Raw genomic sequence first — 21924 nt, 5'->3', positions numbered from 1 at the left:
GACTGTCAGCAGTAAGTCTAAAACGAAGAAAAGAAGGAAGTCCTGATTTATGAGCCAAAGAGCTGAATCTTATTTCAGGAATGTGGTAGTTGCCTGCATATACATGCACAAAAGGACACAAACATTCACACACAAAACAGTTTGAATACATATTCATATTTTTACCATCATATGTTACTCCTAAAAACACAGAAACATACCCCATACTTGCCACAACATACTTTATACACAAGCATACTCTGTAAGAGATAGTCAAAACATACCAACACATAAAAGGAATAGACAATGTTCAATGGGAAAAAAATGAAGAATGCAGCTTCTATTTTTATGATTTATATAAATTGTCTCATTTATACAGAGGACTTCTCTATAAATACTGATACTTCAAGTAGAAAAAAAATCATCATCATTTATACAACCACTTACTATTTGTTAGAAACCACTAAGCTGAGCTCAGTTTGCTCTTGATTGTTTGACTATTTGTGTTATGTGAGGAGAGGTAGTAGCAATTATTTTCACGAACTTGCTTAATTAATTATAGTGGAGACGTTTCTTTATTATGACTTAATTGTTTAAGATTTACAAAAACACTGACCCTGCTGAAAATTTAAATGGCAATAGGAATCTCAAAATCAGGGAGGAATTTCCAGGGATAAGAATAATGTAATTTTTACCATTTTTGGTAGGCTTTAATTACATTATAAGATCCTGAAATCCTAAATCTCTTCTATGACACTTTTTATGGTTTTCTATTTCCTGTAGATATAATCAAGGTCTTTGTTCTGTATTTTAAACTTTGCAAGTGTAGATGTTTTATAACCTTTATCTGACATATGCAGCTCTTTGTTTAGTATTTTAAACTTGATAGGTATAATGGTTATATGATTCAACAATTTCAAAATCTTATTCCTGTACTGACTGATTTCTGTTGTTATCTCTTTTATATCTGTTTCTATTAATTCTTTCTTTTATTTCTTATTTCCCTTTGTCTTATTTCTTTGAATGTTGAGTTACTTTGGGTTGAATGTTCAGCATTACCCTTGAAAAAATAATCTACAACCTAAAGATGTCATTTCCTCTATCACAACGACATTGTATTTGCTTACTACCAATATCTGGACCATTTCTAGATAAGGCCACCTTAAACTAAAACTTGAGATTTTTAGATTTATACAGGTTGTATCTCATGGGCATACATATGGCCAATTTATGTCCATTACAGGAAGAGATTATTTCACTTTCCTTCTATTACTATGTTCAATGCTCATGATGCTTTTGTATATCTCCTAGCATTATGGGGGAAAATGGACTTAGTACCAATTCAACTCTTGTTATAAAATCCTTTAAGTTCCCCCTTACTTAGTGAGGGTGCCCTTAAGATTCCTGTTTGCTTGAGACCTTTCTTCTGTTCTTCCAACTCTATTGAGTCATTGACCTAAAGCCCAAGTGGGTAAATATTTAGAAAGTTTATGTAGCCTAAATATTCCAAAAACTTAGGTCCTTTCTGGATGCAAACTTTCATTCACAAACCAACCTTGAATTACTTCAGTTGTTTTTTTTAACATTTTAAATATTTTAGACCAATGTTTAAATTTTTTCAACTGGAACTTAGAGCAGAATAATCTAGTTTACAAGGGCCATTTATAAGCAGGCATTTTCAATTTTGAAATTATCTGGAAATTCTACAACAAATGAATCTTAATTGACAAGATTTCAAGTCTCACAGTTTATTGGTATGTCATATTCATAGAATTGTTAAAAATCATGACTATATTGGTAACATAGTGTAAGTGATTTAGATGCAATAGATGGAATACCCTATATCTTGCCCTATTGACCCCCAATAAAAAACACCAAGAATAACCTTTAAAATTACAACCTTTTATAGAATGGGTGTTCTCTATGCATCACAGCCCAGTTTCTAGACAGATGCCACCTTATTTTTTAACACACATATTTTTGAACACATTATGAGAACTTTGTAAAAATGTCTATTCTTTTATTTTTATTTTATTTTATTTTAAGCCTACAGCACCCGGTATTTTCAGGCAGTATCCCATCCAAGTACTAACCAGGCCCAACCCTGCTTAGTTTCCGAGATCAGACGAGATCAGGCACATTCAGGGTGGTCTGGCCATAGACTGAAAATGTCTATACTTTTAGAGAAACTTATATACTTATAGTTTTGTCTATATTTATCTTCTATTATATTTTTTTATATAACCCAGACTTAACTGACTACTAAATTTATCAAAAGTCAGACACTATAATTTACTTTACAAAGAAAAAAAATACCTGGTGTACTGTCTGGTTTCTTTAATAATACACTAATTTTATTATTGGGGTCTTTTCCTAAGTTCTAGTGTCAAAAGAAATAGTCCCTCAACAAAGAAAATACCAGAGTTAAAAACAAATCAATGCATTTCAATTGTAGAATTACCTTTTACAAATAAGACTGGATTGCACCACTACTTTATAACTGAACACATTTTAAGTGTATTTTGCACAAGGTCATTGCACATATGACTTGAGTTCTCCTTAGAGCTTTTCCATCTTATCCTAGGAGGCTGAAGAATTTATAGAGACAAAATAGGCACAGACATTTCTTCGAGGATATGTAATGCAGTTCATCCAGAATGACATCTTGGAGGTTATTTGGTCCTCCCTGGTCTCATATAAGTCATGTTGATGCAGTGAAATATTTGTAAAATTCATAACTGAAGTGTTCTGTTATATAAAAAAAATTAAGTACTTCCAGCCAAAGTCTTAATGAGACCAGACTAGGCTTTGCTTTCCCCATGAATAATGAAAATGCTCCTCATGAGAAAGAATGAGATTTTAATTTTATTAGTCCTGATACTAGAAAAATCCCCTAATGTACTGATCTCTACTTTAAGGCACCTTTGTGGTTATTATTAGATAAGTCAAGACTGAGCATGTGAAATAGTCATGTTCAGTTTTCATACAGTTAACCACTCAGGTATTTACTACATATCTCTTTTAGTTTCAAAACATGATAGACAATTCCCAAAGATAGATCCTGTCAATATGTCATAAAGAAAACTAAATTTATTTTGATTTACCTGCTACCACTCAACATCCCCCCAAAAACATTCTTTTTCATAGCATATTAAGATCATAAATGTGTTAAGGCATAAAACATCCCATTATTCTTGGTATCTCCTCCAGAGAAGGCAACAGTGATAGAGAGAGATTAATGGATGAACAAAAAGCCAGCCAGGAAATTAGTAGCAGGCCTGGGATTAAACTTCTGAGTTTCTGCCACTCACTGTTATGGAGAAGTCCATAGTCCAGGCAATCTCTACTGATTCCATTTGGAGCTGCATTGGACATGTGGGAGGGGAAGTGCTCATCAACTCTAGCAATAGGTGTGCACATCATCAACTCATACCCAACAGTGAGAATACTCATGGAGCCTATTTCCACTCCAAGTTTCTTAGAAGCCTCCTACTGTGTCAGTGCTGTCATTCCAACAAAAAGAATCTAGAGACACATCAGAGAGAAACCCAGAGACCATGGGAACTACAAGTCCCCAAAGGACCCTATTGATTGATGCAATGAATTGTCTTAGAGATGTGGGCATGAGGCATGCATTAAAGTCATAAACAAAGCTAATGGTGGGAAGTTAGAGGCTTAGGATTATCTCACTGGCTTATCCATGCATGTTTTTATGTGATGGGAAACTGATAATTCACAACGGACTCATATTGGTCTTCAGGTGCTAAGTCTCTTAGGCAAGGAATGATTTATGAATGAGCAGAGAGTAGAGAGTGCTAAAGAGTCCACCTCATCCATCAGGATGATCTTGGAGAGGTTACTTATCTTTTTGTTAGTCCATTTTTACCATCTGTGTCTAGAATTGATTTTAGCCAATATACTATGTGTGGCTTTTATCAATATAAATAAAAACAGAAAAGATATAACTATAATATTGAAAGCCCTATGTCTGTAAAAGGCATTGTTATTATTGGGTATAAAATGCATCCAGAATAATTTTTTAAAAGATCAGCTTTTTTAAGCAATAGTAGACTTGTAGACCTATTATAAACTGGATACTTTCCTCTAGAGTTGCCTTCTTTGTAAATAGCATTATATGTAGTGGCAGAAACAAGACTCTGAAACCACAAAGACCTGAATACAAATCTCAACTCTACTCATGATTTATGAGTTCCTTAATAAAAGTGTAGTCTTACTGAGTTTTAATTCCACCACTTAATTTATTCATAAAAAGCAATTCTTATAAGAAAAGATGTTATAAGAAGATGGTCCATACTTGGGCCATTATGCATACAGTATTTTCTGGCATATAAGACGACCCCCTAATTTTACAGTTGAAACATAGGTTTAGGCCTATATTTGCTGTATAAGACAGAATGTTCCTGTGCTGCACCTATATCTTCCACAGTGAGCCAATCACAACAAGCAAAGGTCCAAAGGTTATACTGTAATAGACGTCGTCCTCTCTGACTCTGGCCAATCTGAGCAGGCTTTTTACAGTGTAGATTCGGGTACAGAACACTGTATAATTTGCATGCATAAAAAGCCTGCTTGTATTGGCTGAGTGAGAGAGGCGGTCCGAGCAGCCTGGCAGTGATTGGTGTAAGATCGAGTTGGAAAATGCGTTTTGTGGCAATATTCAGACAATTTTCGTTTAGCGGCATATTGAAACATTTTTTGGGATATACTCGGCGTATAAGACGACCCCCGATTTTCGGTTGACTTTTATTTTTGTTTCAAAAGTCATCTTATACGCTGGAAAATACGGTAGTTAAAATGTGTCACCTGTGATTACTATCAAAATGAGTTGTAAAGGGACCAGAGAGATAGCACAGCAGGTAGATCATTTGCCTTGCATGTGACTGACCTGGGTTTGATCTTTGGTATCCTATATAGTACACCAAGCCTGCCGGAATGATTTCTAAATACAGAGTCAAGAGTAATCCCTGAGCATGGTCAGGTGTGATCTAAAAATCAAAATTAAATAAAAACAAAAATATAATTGTACAAACCAGTACTGGCATGGATGTGGGGAGAAAGAAACCATATAGTCCAGCCTTTAGAAAACAATATGAATATTTATTTAAAAAATGGAAATTGAGGGGCCGGAGAAATAGCATGGAGGTAAGGCATTTGCCTTGCATGCAGAAGGACGGTGGTTCGAATCCCAGCATCCCATATGGTCGGTCCCCCAAGCCTGCCAGGAGCAATTTCTGAGTGTAGAACCAGGAGTAACCCCTGAGCACTGCAGGGTATGATCCACTCTCCCCCCCCCAAAAAAAATGGAAATTGAATTTCCTTTCTGGCTCATCACTACCACTTCTAGGGATATACCCTGGGAACACAAAAACACAATACAAAAATTTCCTCTTAAAATTGTACTCAAAAATCCTCTTAAAATTAAAGGAGTACTTTGTACTCCTGTGTATTTACAATTTAGTTTTCTTTATGACATATTGACAGCATTTACAATATTTATAGTATTTACAATAGCCAGAATTTGTAAGCAACCCAGGTGCCTGACAATAAGTAACTGACTAAAGAAACTGTGGTACATCTACACAAATGGAATACTATGATGCATTAGAAAAAAATGATCATAAAATTTTCTTATACATGAATGGACATGAGATTATGCTAAATTGAATGGGTCAGTTAAAAGGATAAACATAGTATAATCTCACTTATCTGTGGAATATAAGGAAATTAGAAGACAATGTGGGGGTGATATCCAGAGACAAAAGAGATGGAGATTATGAGGACCATGGTAGAAGTTGTCACAAAGAGCCGAGAGGAGAGAAGAGGTCTACTATGAAAGAGACATGCAGGGGGCCGGGAAGGTGGTGCTAGAGGTAAGGTGTCTGCCTTGCAAGCGCTAGCGTAGGAAGGACCGTGGTTCGATCCTCCGGCGTCCCATATGGTCCCCCCCAAGCCAGGGGCGATTTCTAAGCACATAGCCAGGAGTAACCCCTGAGCGTCAAACGGGTGTGGCCCAAAAAAAAAAAAAAAAAAAAAAAAAAAAAAAAAAAAGAAAGAAAGAAAGAAAGAGACATGCATGATGGCACACCTTCATTAACAAAAGTGCAAACCATTGTGTCAGGAAAAAAAAGTGAGCAAGAGTGAAGTAAAATGCCTCTCCCTAGATAGGTAGGGGATAATAGGTAGGAGGGAAGAAGGCATCAGGGAAGGTGAGAGAAAAATTGTTGACATGGATGGCAGGAAATGCACACTGGTGAAAGCTATTATACATTGTATAACTGCAATTCAATCAGAAACAACTTTATCTGTAGAAATAAACTGTAGTATGGACAACCTTGTAACCATGGTGTTAACATTAAAAAAAACTTTTAAATGAGTTGTACAGAAATGCATTCATTTGGCACATGTAAGTAGTAATATTAGCTGTCCAGTTAAGTGTTCTGGCTTTTACTAGAGTGAAAAGTTTGGTTTTATGATCTGATTGAATGTACTTTCTATAAGATGAGAGCCAGGGTTAAACTTTCACTACCATCAATGAAGGAATTGTGGCACATATTCTATGACCAATTGGGAAGTGAGTTCATAATCATGTAGCATTTCAGAGCCTCTAATCTAAAACTTTTATTAACTCATAATGTATATCTTAAGCACCAATTATTATTGATACATTAGGAACAGAGAACTATATTTTTTAAGAAGTATCATAAATTCACAAAGCCTAAGCCTTTGCCTCTACATTTCAAAAACTCAGAATCCACTTGGTTAAGTGAAATTAGCCCTCAAAAAATTAACCAGATAACAGTCGTCTGCTGATGTTGGTAAAGGTGCTATCAGACAAACCATGTTCATGCTGCTTCTGCAGTTCAAATGCAGAAGAGTTCATTTGGTCAGTGCTCTGCTCTGCCTCACCTTATGATCTCTCCCAATTCACACACCTAAATCTAGGTCCTCACCAAATTCCATTGTATCCTGAATTTCTTACCAAATCACCATTATCAGAGGCATGCTAAAGTTTAATACTTTATTGCAGTGACTATTCCAGTGAAAATTTTCTGAGGTGAATACCTTTCTAAAACAGGAAAGCACACAAATGCATGTGTTTGTATACATATGAGTACACAGCCACTCACCCACACACACACACACACACACAATTTCTCTAAATGCTTTCTTTTCTTTCAACTTTTTTGAAATTTTTATTTAATTAAATAACCATGCTTTAGCAAGTTATTGGTAATTTAGTTCTAGGCTTGTAATATTTCAACACCAGTTCCACCACCAGTGTCAATTCCCATCAGCAGTGCTCCCAGTCTCCCTCATCACCTACCCATTCCAGCCAATTTTCCTTACCCTCTGCCTGCCATTTTGGCAGGCACATTAAAGTTCAGCATTTCAGTTTAGATCTCATGTTTTCAGTGTTGTTGAGTCTGTGCTTTAGGGTGTAGAGCTTTATCGCTCTCCCACATCCTCAATATAACTGAAGCTCATACCCCTTATTTCTATTTCTCACATTGCTTTCTTTGCTACTCTATCCTTTTACCTGGACTCTGGGATCAAGAGTGATCTAGTCATCTCCCTTTTACTACATGACATTTTCTAATATAATTATTTTACATATCACAGATAAGTTAGATCATCCTGTGTTTGTCTTCCTTTCTCTGACTTACTTCATTCAGCATGGTATTTTCCACTTCCAACTAGGTAGCAGCAAATTGCATAATCTCATAATTTCTTGCAACTTCATAGTATTCCATTGTATATGTATATTATATTTTCAACGTGTTTCTTTAAAGTGCCAGCAATTAAATGTATGGCCTCACAGACAAGTCATATATACTTGAGCACTATATCACATTTTCAGCCTCTTCCACTACTTTCTTTAATGTGACTTAGAACAATACCTGAACATCAAGACTCTTATGCCTCTAAGCAAGTTCTTTATCTTCAGCTACACAAAGTACCTCCCATTTAAATGGATCCAATTTTGAATCTTTAAAGAGGCAACTTCCCTTTACATTTATTGTATATTAATGATTTTTTTCAACCCAGGCATAAAACTTTAATGCAATTTCAGTAATGAACTTTTCTCCAATCCTCTGCTAAAAATTGTTTAGTATCTTCTAAAGTTGCTCTCTTTTACTTCAATTTCTTTCTTTTATAAAATAAAAAGCAAAACAACAATAACAATAAAAAACCCAAAAGGGGAGTTAAAAGCCCCAGAGATTTAGGGAAGTATAAGCATTTGTTAAGCCTGACATTTTAAAGTAATTAGCCAAGGTTTGAGAAATTTCTAAGAGTGACTGTAGCATGGAACCAAATAAAAAACCACAGAGATATTTGTAGTCTAAATGTTCTTTAAGTAACTGCATTATTACCACAGCACCTCAGAGGGTTCCCCTTTTTGTGTATTGCACATTGTCACCACTTCCTAAATAGTTGGCCTTATTAAACACTACGGGCATTTATAAAAATATCTCATGGTTTGAATAATTTAATATCTGTGTTGAAAGGGGAAGACCTCGTTTTGTCCTACAAAATCCTATCTTTGGATTTACCATGAGAAAAAAAAAGTAAGACACTCTGTGCCGTGACCATGTTTGAGAGGGAATTTATCATAGAGATGTCAGGGATCACTAATACCCTACAAAGAATTTAATGAGAGTTTCAGAACTAAAGGTCAGAAGAAGAAGAAGCTATTGGGGGCCCTGTCTACTTTATCCCTGTTGTTCATGTTAGTGATTTGCTTTGCAATTGACTCTTCATCATAAGGCCAATTATGAAATAAATAAGATGTACTGTTGTTGTGTAAATATTATATTTATATATGTAGGTCTGGGGTAAGACCTGGAAATAGCCCAAGTTGCTGGATAAGTAAACCTATGCACAATGGAATACTACTCAGATCTTAGAGATCATACAATTTGCTGCTATGTGGATAAAAATTGAAGAGATAATGCTGATAGAGGTCAACCATGTGTAGGACAAATAGAGAATTATCTCTGTAATGTGTGAGATGTAAATAAATATACTTTTTATGATTTAAAAATAAATATGATTTTTAAAAAATACTTGAAAAAATATTTAAAAGATTGTAAACAAAAGTGCTTAGAAACAAATGCATTGGTTTTACACAAAAGATTTTTAAAATGGTCCATCATGTATTCAGATCCAGAATTTCTTGTCCAGTGGTTGAGAGTTCTTTCCGGAGCAGAACTGATGTTCAAATTAATAATAGTTTAATAATGTGGGATTGTTTTCTAGAAGAAGTTGCCCCCCTTAGAGCAGAAATGGGGGTTGAATATTATTTTTATGGGAGCTATTTCTTGGCAGCCTTTATCTTTTTCTTAATCTCAGTTAAATCTGGGTCTGAGCAAGCAAGGAAAAAGCGTCTCAGGTAAATTAATACAATTTTAAGCACTTGTCCCAGGGGTGAGGTCTATGAAACAGAAGATCCAATAGGATGTTTCTGCTCAGTCCTAGCCTTGGTCTTAGTTCCACACTAGGCACCTTAAAATTGTTATCACTTGTTGACAATTAGTCCCTAGAAATTCTGGACTGGATGCAAACCTGCCATTTCCTGCCATTCATCAAATCCTGGTCCCCAAATGGTTTTGACTTTCTTTAGAAATATCATCATACATCACAGTCACGAGAATCCCTGTGCTCCTCATCCTAGCACTGGCTGGGTCACTTTCAGAGCATTTGCTTTCAATGCTCTGGAAGAAGCATTTCTTCTTCCCCAGAAGAAGAAAATGTAGGTTCGGTGATCTCTGATGAAAGACGTCTTGTCTAAACAGAATTCTTGTTCATGATTTAAATTGCAGATAAATGGAGGTAATTTGTCTCCCCAAAGAGTAAGAAAAGAATAAAACAAAGCATCTTCAAAAATACAGCAAATATTTAACCTGTGGTATAGGAAACAATAGAAACAAGACCTCGAGAGTAGATGGACTCCGGGTAAAGATTGAGAGAAAATAAAGCATCTTGGAAAATGTGGTGAGAATATTGGTCTGAAATCTAGTGACAGGGCTCAGGTTCTAACCTGGAAGTAACATCTCTCTTCTGTGTTTCCTTTACTTTCCTAACATCTGTTAGTCTATGAATTAAGCCATGGTATTATAGTAACATCTTCCCACTGGGTTCCATTATCTATTTCTTCTATAGAAATGGAATCAAATCAAAAGTAGATATTACCTCCAAATCCTCAGAACTTATCATTGCTTCCACACTTTCCTCTGGTGCAGAGATTTTTCAGAAAGCACTTGGGCTTAGGGTAAAAAAAAAATCAAAGACATTCAGATCCTTAGTCCTCAAAATTAGACCCAGAGCTTCATTCCTCAAGATCCAAGTTAAAAACAACCTCTGATGTGTATGTGGTCAGAGATCTCATTCCAGTTCTGTTAGAGAAGCAAAGACCTCATACACCTCATAGACCTCAAAAGTGAGGAACCAGCTGGTTTGGTATTTCTTTTATGCCCAACCAAGAGCCCTTTGCTTCTGCTTCACTGATCCTCATGTCTATTTATTGTAAGATGACACCCAGCAGTTAACCCAAAACAAAAGTGTTCCCCATCTTCCTCTTTCCCAAAACCTCTTTTTTTTAATAAGTAAAGCTCACCTGGATCTTACGCTACCCTGCCCTATCTGGTGGGATGGGAAATGGTTTAAGAAAGAAAGAGGAGTTCTGGCTTTTGGCTGAAGCAAAAAGACTATGACATGAAAAGCAGACTGACTCCAATAACTCTCTCCTGACTGGCTTTGTTTATTAATCTTTTACTACCACCTTGCTTCTTCAGACCAGTCTGCCTGGGTTCGGAATAATGGTGTGTGGGGTGATCTCACAAAATTGTGGGTTTTATTTTACAGTTCATCATGTGCGGAATCTTGTTCAACCCACTGGAAAGTTGGGAGCCTGCCATACAAAAGGGCCAGGTGGTTGGGGAGAGAAAAGTAGAGACAATAAAACTTCTCTACAGGTAAGGAACTTACCCAAAATGGCATCTATAAGAGCATAAATGAGTTAAAGAGACAGTACAATGGGTAAGGTACTTAACTTGCACAGGGTCCACCTGGGTTTGATCCCAGCAGTGTCAGGAGTGATTCCTGAGCTCAGAGCATCACCACATATAACAGAATGAAAGGAAGAAAAGATAGAAGGAAGGAAGACGGGACAGAGGGAGGAAGGAAGGGACAGAGGGAGGAATGGGAGAGAGGAAGAGAGAAAGGAATGGAGGGAGAGAGGAATGGGAGGAAGGGAGGGAGGAATGAGAGGGATGAAAGAAGGGAGGGAGGGAGGAAGAAAAGAAGGGAAGAAGGGAAGGAGGGAGGAAGAAAGAAAAGGAGAAAGAAAGGAAGGGAGGGAGGGAAGGAGGGAAGAAGGAAGGGAGAAAGAAATGGAGGGATGGAGGGAGGGAGGAAGGGAGGAAAGAAAAAAGGAAGGAAGGGAGGAAAGAAAGAAAGAAAGAAAGAAAAGAAAGAAAGAAAGAAAGAAAGAAAGAAAGAAAGAAAGAAAGAAAGAAAGAAAGAAAGAAAGAAAGAAAGAAAAAAGAAGAAAGAAAGAAAGAAAGAGAGAGAGAGAGAGAGAGAAAGAAAGAAAGAAAGAAAGAAAGAAAGAAAGAAAGAAAGAAAGAAAGAAAGAAAGAAAGAAAGAAAGAAAGAAAGAAGAAAGAAGAAAGAAAGAAAGAAAGAAAGAAAGAAAGAAAGAAAGAAAGAAAGAAAGAAAGAAAGAAAGAAAGAAAGAAAGAAAGAAAGAAAGAAAGAAAGAAAGAAAGAAAGAAAGAAAAGAAAGAAAGAGAAAGAAAGAAGCAAAACAGCACAGCAGTAGGAACATCTGAATTGTATCGTTTCTCGGTCTTTTGGCTAAGATCAAGTGAAATATCTGAATTGTACTATCTTTTTCTATCCCCAAGATTATTGGAATCTTTAAACTGGAAGAGGATCTAAACAACACCTAGTCATCATAAGTAAGAACTCTTTTCTTTATTATATATTCTAATCTAGAACTTTTTATGCAAGTTTATAATATTTTCAAATGGGACTCCTCAATTTACAACTAGGTTCGGTAATATTTAATGTATTTAACCAATGTGATTAACCATACTTACCAAGTAAGGTTTCAGTTTCAAAAAGGAAACCTAATTAAAACCACCACTATAAACACAAAATAAATAATTTTACATAGGATTCTATATATTATTACAATATAATTGTTTATATTATATACTTTAATATATTGCCATTATATTAATGTAATTTATTAAAACTATTTTATTTCCTGCTGACTATAGAGCTTATGACACTAAGATCCTCAGCATTCCCTTCTATGAAAATCTGTAAGCTTTATGAAAATCAGATCTTTCAAGCTGCTTCTGCTTTATTTTCTGATTATGCTTCAAAATTTGCCTGATTTCCTCTTTTTTGAGTTACATCTCATCCTTTATACAAATTAATATGTTTTCAGATTCAAAATTTTACAGCAGAGTTCAAAATTCCAGTCTCATGAAGGAACGCTCTTAAAATTGTAATTTATTTTTATGGAGACTAGCTTTTCCCTGCTTGACCTTTTCATGTTTGCATGTAATGCTACCCAGACTGTGAGTCACATATCTGATCCGCTATCCCTGCCCCCCCCCCCAGGCTCCCCTCACTCCTTGTGGAAAATCCCCAGCTGATCCCAGACCTTTGCTGTTGTAATTTACTGGCTGATAAATTAGAAAGCCAAAGCTCTGACTTGTTGAAGTCCAAGACAAGGAAAGGGGAAGTTGCACTTGATTAAACTGGTTCTAAAAAAAGGAATGCTATCTAATCTCTATTGCAGTGGGGCCCTCAACCCAGCTGGGGGACTCATCCACCACAAGGCCTGTTGCAGGAAATCACACCACATGTACTCTGTTCAGGCTGAGTGCCTTTGTAGTTCAGAATAAAGTGGTCCTGAGTCACACACATCCATGGAAGAACTTAGACTGAATGCCCCAAGATGGGCATCTTGCACCCGGACTTGGGACCTCAGAGAAGGAGTAGCAATAAGCACCTTAGGGTGCTTTCAGTCTTGGGTTCACACATCTAACTTTTTCCAATCAGAAATCAATTCTTAAGTGAGTTTAAGTCTTTGTGTTTCTTGCTTGATTGACCTGGAGATTATGCAAATTGGAGTAGTCAAGCAATTGTTAGCAAACAATTAGATGTAAATAAGCAAAGCTTTGTTACCAAGCTGCTACCAATATGTCTTCCCCTCCATAACATTTTAAAACAAAGAAGACTCTAATTTTTATTGTTATACAATGCATTTCCATGTAATTCACAATTGGGTGAGGATAAATTTGGTTTGTTTTTTGATTTGCAAACGCCAAATCGTCAAAGCCAAATGTTTTCATTTCCTTCTCAACTTCTGCTGAACCCTGAATCTCTGGTATTGGTCTGGTAGCTTCTCTTGAGTGTATTTATCCAGGTCATGAGCATAATAATGGACCGTTCTAGATATTTACCAAGTGATCTCCACCTCCCAGTGGAGGGATACTATACTAGGGAGTCTGAACCTGCAATGAGGCTAAAGTTCTAATCCTAGCCCACTGCTAACTAGATTTGTGATCTTCTAACCAGTTACTTATCTCTATGGGACTCTTTCTATGGGGACCACAACCAGCAGAGCTAGGACTGAAAAGGTGTTCTTGGCAACACTCAATGCAGACCTACTGGCTCAGTTCTCAGTTTCCTCCAGTGCTCAGGGGGACAAATAGAATTCTCTCACTTACTCCTCAGTCTTTGCTCCTACAAAGGAGTCATCTCCATCTCCTAACATTCATTCTTAATGTTCAAGTAGAAAAGCCTGAGAAACAGATTCTTGCTAATGTTCTTAGACCAAGTTGCAGTATAAATGGATTCTGATCGCACTGAGACGAACACATCAAAAGTTGCAACCTCTATGGCAATGAAAAGAATCAGTTGCTTAGAATTCTATACCCAAAATTTTCTCCATCCTCAAGGTGAACCAGATACTTTGCAGGTACTTTTCTGAAAGCCTTACAAGAGTTCCTTTTTTGCATTTTTCCTCCTTCCTTTTATTTCACTTTCCCTCCTCTTTCTTCTTTCCTTTGCATAAACTAAATATAATCATTCTATTCATTGGTATTCTATAATTTGTGAACAGAAATGAAAAATTAAATTCTGTAAAGAGCAGAAGATTGGGTTCTAGCTCATTTCTCACAATAGTTGAAAATGTTTGAAGACTAGTGGTTTAGCCTTTAAACCTTTGTCTTGAAGGCAGTGACAACCTTCAAGAAATGACCAAGGAGTTAGTTCATAGCTAAACAGCAAGGACCAGTTGAGCTTTCTGCATTTTCAATTATTGAGTCCAAAATGAATCACTTGCTTTCTTTTCTTTTTTCTTTTGGAAACAGTTTTACTTCCCATTTCCTCACTGGACACATAATTTTGATTTATAAACCCAACAGTCCCGAGTAAAAGGAAGTTTTAAACAAAGCTGATGTCCCTGTGTTGGGTTGTTTTTCTCTTTGGCCTGCAGTATTTTCAGAAAGTGCTTTGCTTGGCCTTTCTGAAGATGCAAATCCAACTGGTGTCTCCCAATCCTCACAAGTTTGAGTCCCCAAGGCTTCTGAGTTCTTGTTCAAGGACCTCATCTTATAAATTCCACCAAAACTTGCTTCCACAGCACTGTATTTTCAACTGGGATAAATCTGTCTTCCAATATTATGTCTTGTAACTCTTACTTTGCAGTGGTATTTACAGTCCCGCTACTGCACGCTTGCTTTATTTTCTCAGAATAATAAATCAGTTTTTCATTTCTCTTCATTTCTATACTGCTGATATTTTGGTTTGGGGACTATTCAGACATCTCTGATCAAAGTACTTGATTATAAAAACATCTCAGAACATGAAAAGTAGTTAAGAAAGAGTAGAATTGAGGATTTTTTTTTTCAAACAAATCTATGTTGAAATGGAAACATGAATATTAGTTGGGCAATTTGTCTGGACAGCCTACAGACTTTCTATGGCTACTCACCTGGGCATTGAAATAGGTATTGGAATAAATAACATTTATGGAGTGACTTATATTTACATTCATTTGTTCAACTCATTCTCACAGTAATCTTTAAAGGAAAAGTACCTTGATTGTCTCTGTTTTACAGATAAAGAAAAACTTAGACAAAGGAATATGAAAGCTTTTGTGTAATTCCCCACAGTGCGTAAATGAAAGGATGTTAATGAGAACTAAGGTAACCAGGACCCAAGAGTGAATCTGCTTTTACCCACTGTGCTAAACACTCTCTTTTGTGCAGCCTCATTTCTGGTTTTGAACATCATCTTCTACAACTGAATACCATTACCTGACTTATCCCCAAAATCTAACTGGCAAAACCCCCCAACAACCTGGTTTCTCAAATTCTGTCTTCTGCCTTCTAATATGGTATTTACCCATGCTCCTCAGCTTCTTTATTTATATGGAAAATAACCAATCAAAGGTCTGGACTCTCTTTATTCACACTTATTCTTTATTCATTGAATACTCCAGACTTTTTAGCCCATGAGACAAAGGAAGAACCTAAGTTATATCTTGAGATCTCTGCATGCAGCACTGAGTAGGTGTTCAGGAAGCATTTGCTATGGAATAAATGTGCTAGATGCAGTGCTTCTGTGGGTGAGCACAGATGAATGAGGACTTGAACCTTTGGTCACAGATGAGGTGCCTTCCAGTTTGACAGGCCCTGCAGGCCTACAGTCATTACCTGGACAATAGCTCCCACTGTGCTCAAGTCCACCAAGAGATAATTGACCGTAACATGAGTTATGTGTCCCAAGCTAAATGGCGCCAGGGTCAATTACTTTATTTTAGAGGCCACAGCAAAGAGGATCATTTGCAAGATGGGGCTAACCTCATTAAAACAACATTTCAAAGTTTTATTTTCATCTAAGTGATGGGTTTCAGTGCTGTGCAGTTATCAAGGTTTAAGGACCTCATCTCTGGGGCCGTAGAGATAGCATGGAGGTAGGGCATTTGCCTTGCATGCAGAGGAAGGTGGTTCGAATCCCGGCATTCCATAAAATCCCCCGAGCCTGCCAAGTGCGATCTCTGAGTGTAGAGCCAGGAGTAACTCCTGAGTGCTGCCGGATGCCCCAAAACAAACAAACAAACAAACAAAAAGAACCGCAACTCTAAACTCTAAACTTTCCCAAACTCTAAACTCTTCACATGACTTGGCAGATGCCACGAGCCAGAGCTGTGATCAATCAACACACCCTGCCCATCTGTCCAGTCAATCCCAAGACAGGTATTTCATCTATGACCTGACCAACCTAAGGCAAGTTGTATGTTTGGCTTTTCGTCTTTTCTACCATCTCCAAAATAGGATAAAGCAATGTTTATGGTCCTAGTATTCAGGCATAAAGCTCAACTTATGCAGGGTTGCTGATAAGATGCCTAGCTAAACTGAAATATCAGGTGAACAAAATACAATTTTTCCTAGAAATCTGTTCCTGGCAATATTTATAATAAAGTTATAATTTTAAAAATAGATTTGTTGCTTCTCTTAAAATCAAATTGATGTACGCATCATGTTTCGTTAACTATGGAAATCCTAAACTTAGTACAAAAATCAGGCAAGGGCTCCCTGTGTGTGACACCAGGCGGGGAAAATCCGCGAAAGTACACCGGCCCAGTGGGGCTCAGCTGTGAAAGACTGTGAGTGTGACCTGTCTATGTCTGTCTACTGTCCTCTTGCGTGAAACTCTTGCGAGTGGAGCAAAAAGAGGCTCAGAGGAGCACGGCCGCTCCGCTTCGCTACGCGGCCGTGCACTCTTTCTAAGGAAAGAACTCCATTGCAACAAGAAGGAAAAATCACACTAAGAACGGCGCTATATCACAGAAGCAAACATTTCTCTCTGGACTGTCTTCTCTGTTACATGCTCGGGCCTAAGATTTGACCCAGTGTGAGGCTTCATCCACGGAGGACTCCCCTCCCTTAGAGGCAAGTCAGCCCATCCAGAAAGGGAGGAGCCAGAGGAGTGTGCTGCCTACATCATATAGACAATGAATACCACTACAACACGTAGAAAAACCCACAATACAAATGTGACAATGGGGAAACAGCGCAGGCCAGCATCAGACATAGAGAATGAAGATGACAATTCTGAGGACCAGATAATGACTGAACAACTAATCAACCTCTCAGATAAGGACTTTAGACTAGCAATATGGAAGGTGCTCAACAGACTCCAAGAAACCATGGATCGAGTTGAACAGAACACTAATAAGAACCAAGAAAATATGAAGGCAGAAATGACAAAACTCCAAACTGAAATAACATGTCAACTAACAGGCCTGAAAAACTCAGTAAACGAAGTGAATGACAAAATGGATAAGCTCTGGGACAGGGTATCAGAAGCTGAGAATAGACTTGGTGCTGTGGAAGATGAGATACATAACAATTCCATACAGCAGGAGAGATTGGACAAAAAACTTAAAGCAAATGAGCAGACAATGGAAAAATTAGTCAAAGAATGGGAACAGACGAAAATAGAAGTCTATGATAAGATCAACAGAAACAACTTAAGAATCATTGGAGTCCCAGAGACCCAGGAAGAAAATTTCCAGGAAGAATCAATGGTCAAGAACATCATTAAAGAGAAACTTCCAGAGCTAAAGAATATATGTGATCAAATCCTGCATGCCCGAAGAGTACCAACCAAAAGAGACCCCAGAAAAACCACCCCAAGACACATCCTAGTCACAATGACAAATCCCACAGATAGAGACAGAATTCTGAAAACAGCAAGATCAAAAGGGGAAATCATGTTTAAGCAAGCTTCCCTGAGATTTACAGCAGACCTGTCACCAGAAACGCTCAATGCCAGAAAGCAGTGGTGGGATATTGTGACAAGACTGAATGAAATGAATGCTTCACCCAGAATACTATACCCAGCAAAACTCACTTTCCGGTTTGATGGAAGAATACATGGTTTCACAGACAAAAAACAGCTCAGAAACTTCACAGACACAAAACCAGTCTTAAGAGAAAAACTGAAAGACCTAATCTAAGACAAGACTACCCAAAAGACACACCAAATTTTGAAATAAAGATGGCGTTAAATCCCAGGACAATTCTTTCTCTCAACGTCAATGGACTAAATGCACCAGTTAAGAGACACAGAGTGGCTAAATGGATCAAAAAACTCAATCCAACCTTCTGCTGCCTACAAGAAACGCACCTGAATAGTCAGAACAAACATAGACTCAAAATAAAAGGCTGGAGAAAAGTTATCCAAGCAAACAACACCCATAAAAGCTGGAGTGGCCATACTAATATCAGATAATGCAAACTTTATACTCAGGAAGGTTGTAAGGGACAAAGACGGACATTTTATATTAATCAAGGGGTACGTAGAGCAGGAAGAATTCACTCTCCTAAACATATATGCACCGAATGAGGGGCCAGCAAAATATTTAATACAACTGCTGACAAATCTGAAAAATAATATCAACAACAACACAATAATTGTGGGGGACCTAAACACGGCTTTGTCAACACTGGACAGGTCAACCAGACTGAAACCCAACAAGAATATACTAGACCTGAGGAGAGAAATGGAAGAAAGAGGCCTAGTGGATATATATAGGACACTCCATCCCCAGAAACCTGGATACACATTCTTCTCCAATATACATGGGACATTCTCCAGGATAGACTACATGCTGGCACATAAAACATACCTCCATAAGATCAAGAGGATAGAAATTTTGCAGATTACCTTCGCTGACCACAAGGCTCTGAAATTATTTGTGAACTCCAAAGGGACTCAGAAGAAACACTTTAACACCTGGAAGTTAAACAGCCTCATGCTCAATAACCAGTGGGTCCGAGATGAAATCAAGGAGGAATTAAAAAGGTTCCTGGAAACAAATGACAATAAAGACACAAACTCTCAGAACTTATGGGACACAGCAAAAGCAGTACTGAGAGGAAAATTTATAGCTTTGCAAGCACACATCAGGAAGGAAGAAGGAGCTTACCTGAGTAGCTTAATGACACAGCTAATAGAACTAGAAAATGCTCAACAAAAGGACCCAAGAACAGGAAGACAGAAGGAAATAACAAAGCTGAGAGCAGAAATCAACGAAGTGGAAACTCAAAAAACAATCCGAAAGATCAACGAAAGCAGAAGTTGGTTCTTTGAAAAAATAAACAAGATTGATAGACCACTGGCAAACCTAACAAAGAAAGAGAGAGAGAGAAACTTGATAACTCGTATCAGGAATGAAAAAGGAGAGATCACTACTGATATGACAGAGATTCAAAGGGTAATCAGAAACTACTTTGAAAAACTCTACGCCACTAAAAATGAGAACCTGGAAGAAATGGATAAATTCTTGGACTCTTATAATCTTCCACGGTTGAAGGAAGAGGATGTAGCATATCTAAACACCCCCATCACCATTGATGAAATTAAAACAGTAATCAAATGTCTGCCGAAAAACAAAAGCCCAGGTCCAGATGGATTCACTAATGAATTCTATCAAACTTTCCAAGAGGAACTACTGCCAATCTTGGCAAGACTCTTTCATGAAATTGAACAAACAGAAACACTTCCAAATAGCTTTTATGAAGCCAACATCACCTTGATACCTAAACCAGACAGAGACGCTACCAAAAAAGAAAATTACAGACCAATATCACTGATGAATGCAGATGCAAAGATCCTCAACAAAATCCTGGCAAATAGGATTCAATGCCTCATTAAGAAGATCATCCACTACGATCAAGTAGGTTTCATCCCAGGAATGCAAGGCTGGTTTAACATCCGTAAATCTATCAACATAATACACAACATCAATAACAAGAAAAATAAAAACCACATGATCATATCAATAGATGCAGAGAAAGCATTTGATAAGGTCCAACACCCATTCTTGATCAAAACTCTCAGCAAGATGGGAATGGAGGGAACCTTTCTCAATATAGTGAAGGCCATCTACCACAAGCCAGTGGCAAATATTATCCTCAATGGAGAAAAACTGAAAGCCTTCCCTCTAAATTCTGGCACAAGACAAGGCTGTCCTCTCTCACCACTCCTATTCAACATAGCACTGGAAGTACTTGCTATAGCGATTAGGCAAGAAAAGGATATCAAGGGAATCCAGATAGGAAAGGAAGAAGTCAAGCTCTCACTGTTTGCAGATGACATGATACTCTACTTAGAAAACCCTAAAGACTCTATCAAAAAGCTTCTAGAAACAATAGACTCATATAGCAAGGTGGCAGGCTACAAAATTAACACACAAAAATCAATGGCCTTTTTATACACCAACAGTAATAAAGAAGAAATGGACATTAAGAAAACAACCCCATTCACAATAGTACCACACAAACTCAAATATCTTGGAATCAACTTGACTAAATATGTGAAGGACCTATACAAAGAAAACTATAAAACTCTGCTCCAAGAAATAAGAGAGGACACACGGAAATGGAAACACATACCCTGCTCATGGATTGGCAGGATTAACATCATCAAAATGTCAATACTCCCCAAGGCATTATACAGATTTAATGCCATCCCTCTAAAGATACCCATGACATTCTTCAAAGAAGTGGATCAGACACTTTTGAAATTCATTTGGAACAATAAACACCCTCGAATAGCTAAAGCAATCATTGGGAAAAAGAATATGGGAGGAATTACTTTTCCCAACTTTAAACTGTACTACAAAGCAACAGTTATCAAAACAGCATGGTATTGGAATAAGGATAGGTCCTCAGATCAGTGGAATAGGCTTGAATACTCAGAAAATGTTCCCCAGAGATACAACCATCTAATTTTTGATAAAGGAGCAGGAAATCCTAAATGGAGCAGGGAAAGCCTCTTCAACAAGTGGTGTTGGCACAATTGGATAGCCACTTGCAAAAAATTAAACTTAGACCCCCAGCTAACATCATGTACAAAGGTAAAATCCAAATGGATTAAAGACCTCGATATCAGCCCCAAAACCATAAGATATATAGAACAGCACATAGGCAAAACACTACAGGACATTACAGGCATCTTCAAGGAGGAAACTGCACTCTCCAAGCAAGTGAAAGCAGAGATTAACAGATGGGAATATATTAAGCTGAGAAGCTTCTGCACCTCAAAGGAAATAGTGCCCAGGATACAAGAGCCACCCACTGAGTGGGAGAAACTATTCACCCAATACCCATCAGATAAGGGGCTAATCTCCAAAATATACAAGGCACTGACAGAACTTTACAAGAAAAAAACATCTAACCCCATCAAAAAATGGGGAGAAGAAATGAACAGACACTTTGACAAAGAAGAAATACGCATGGCCAAAAGACACATGAAAAAATGTTCCACATCACTAATCATCAGGGAGATGCAAATCAAAACAACGATGAGATACCACCTCACACCCCAGAGAATGGCACACATCACAAAGAATGAGAATAAACAGTGTTGGCGGGGATGTGGAGAGAAAGGAACTCTTATCCACTGCTGGTGGGAATGCTGTCTAGTTCAACCTTTATGGAAAGCGATATGGAGATTCCTCCAAAAACTGGAAATCGAGCTCCCATACGATCCAGCTATACCACTCCTAGGAATATACCCTAGGAACACAAAAATACAATACAAAAACCCCTTCCTTACACCTATATTCATTGCAGCTCTATTTACCATAGCAAGACTCTGGAAACAACCAAGATGCCCTTCAACAGATGAATGGCTAAAGAAACTGTGGTACATATACACAATGGAATATTATGCAGCTGTCAGGAGAGATGAAGTCATGAAATTTTCCTATACATGGATGTACATGGAATCTATTATGCTGAGTGAAATAAGTCAGAGAGAGAGAGAAAAACGCAGAATGGTCTCACTCATCTATGGGTTTTAAGAAAAATGAAAGACACCCTTGTA

The 21924-nt window shown here is 37.5% G+C and overlaps 1 pseudogene; it reads right to left on the bottom strand.

The window, feature by feature from the left end:
- Positions 1-2023: 2023 nt before the first annotated feature.
- On the bottom strand, positions 2024-2142 carry LOC126005342 (uncharacterized; annotated as a pseudogene).
- Positions 2143-21924: the final 19782 nt, after the last annotated feature.

Source organism: Suncus etruscus, chromosome 3, assembly GCF_024139225.1.
Source record: "Suncus etruscus isolate mSunEtr1 chromosome 3, mSunEtr1.pri.cur, whole genome shotgun sequence".
Taxonomy (NCBI): Eukaryota; Metazoa; Chordata; class Mammalia; order Eulipotyphla; family Soricidae; genus Suncus; species Suncus etruscus.
This window is presented reverse-complemented; position numbering and strand designations above follow the sequence as displayed.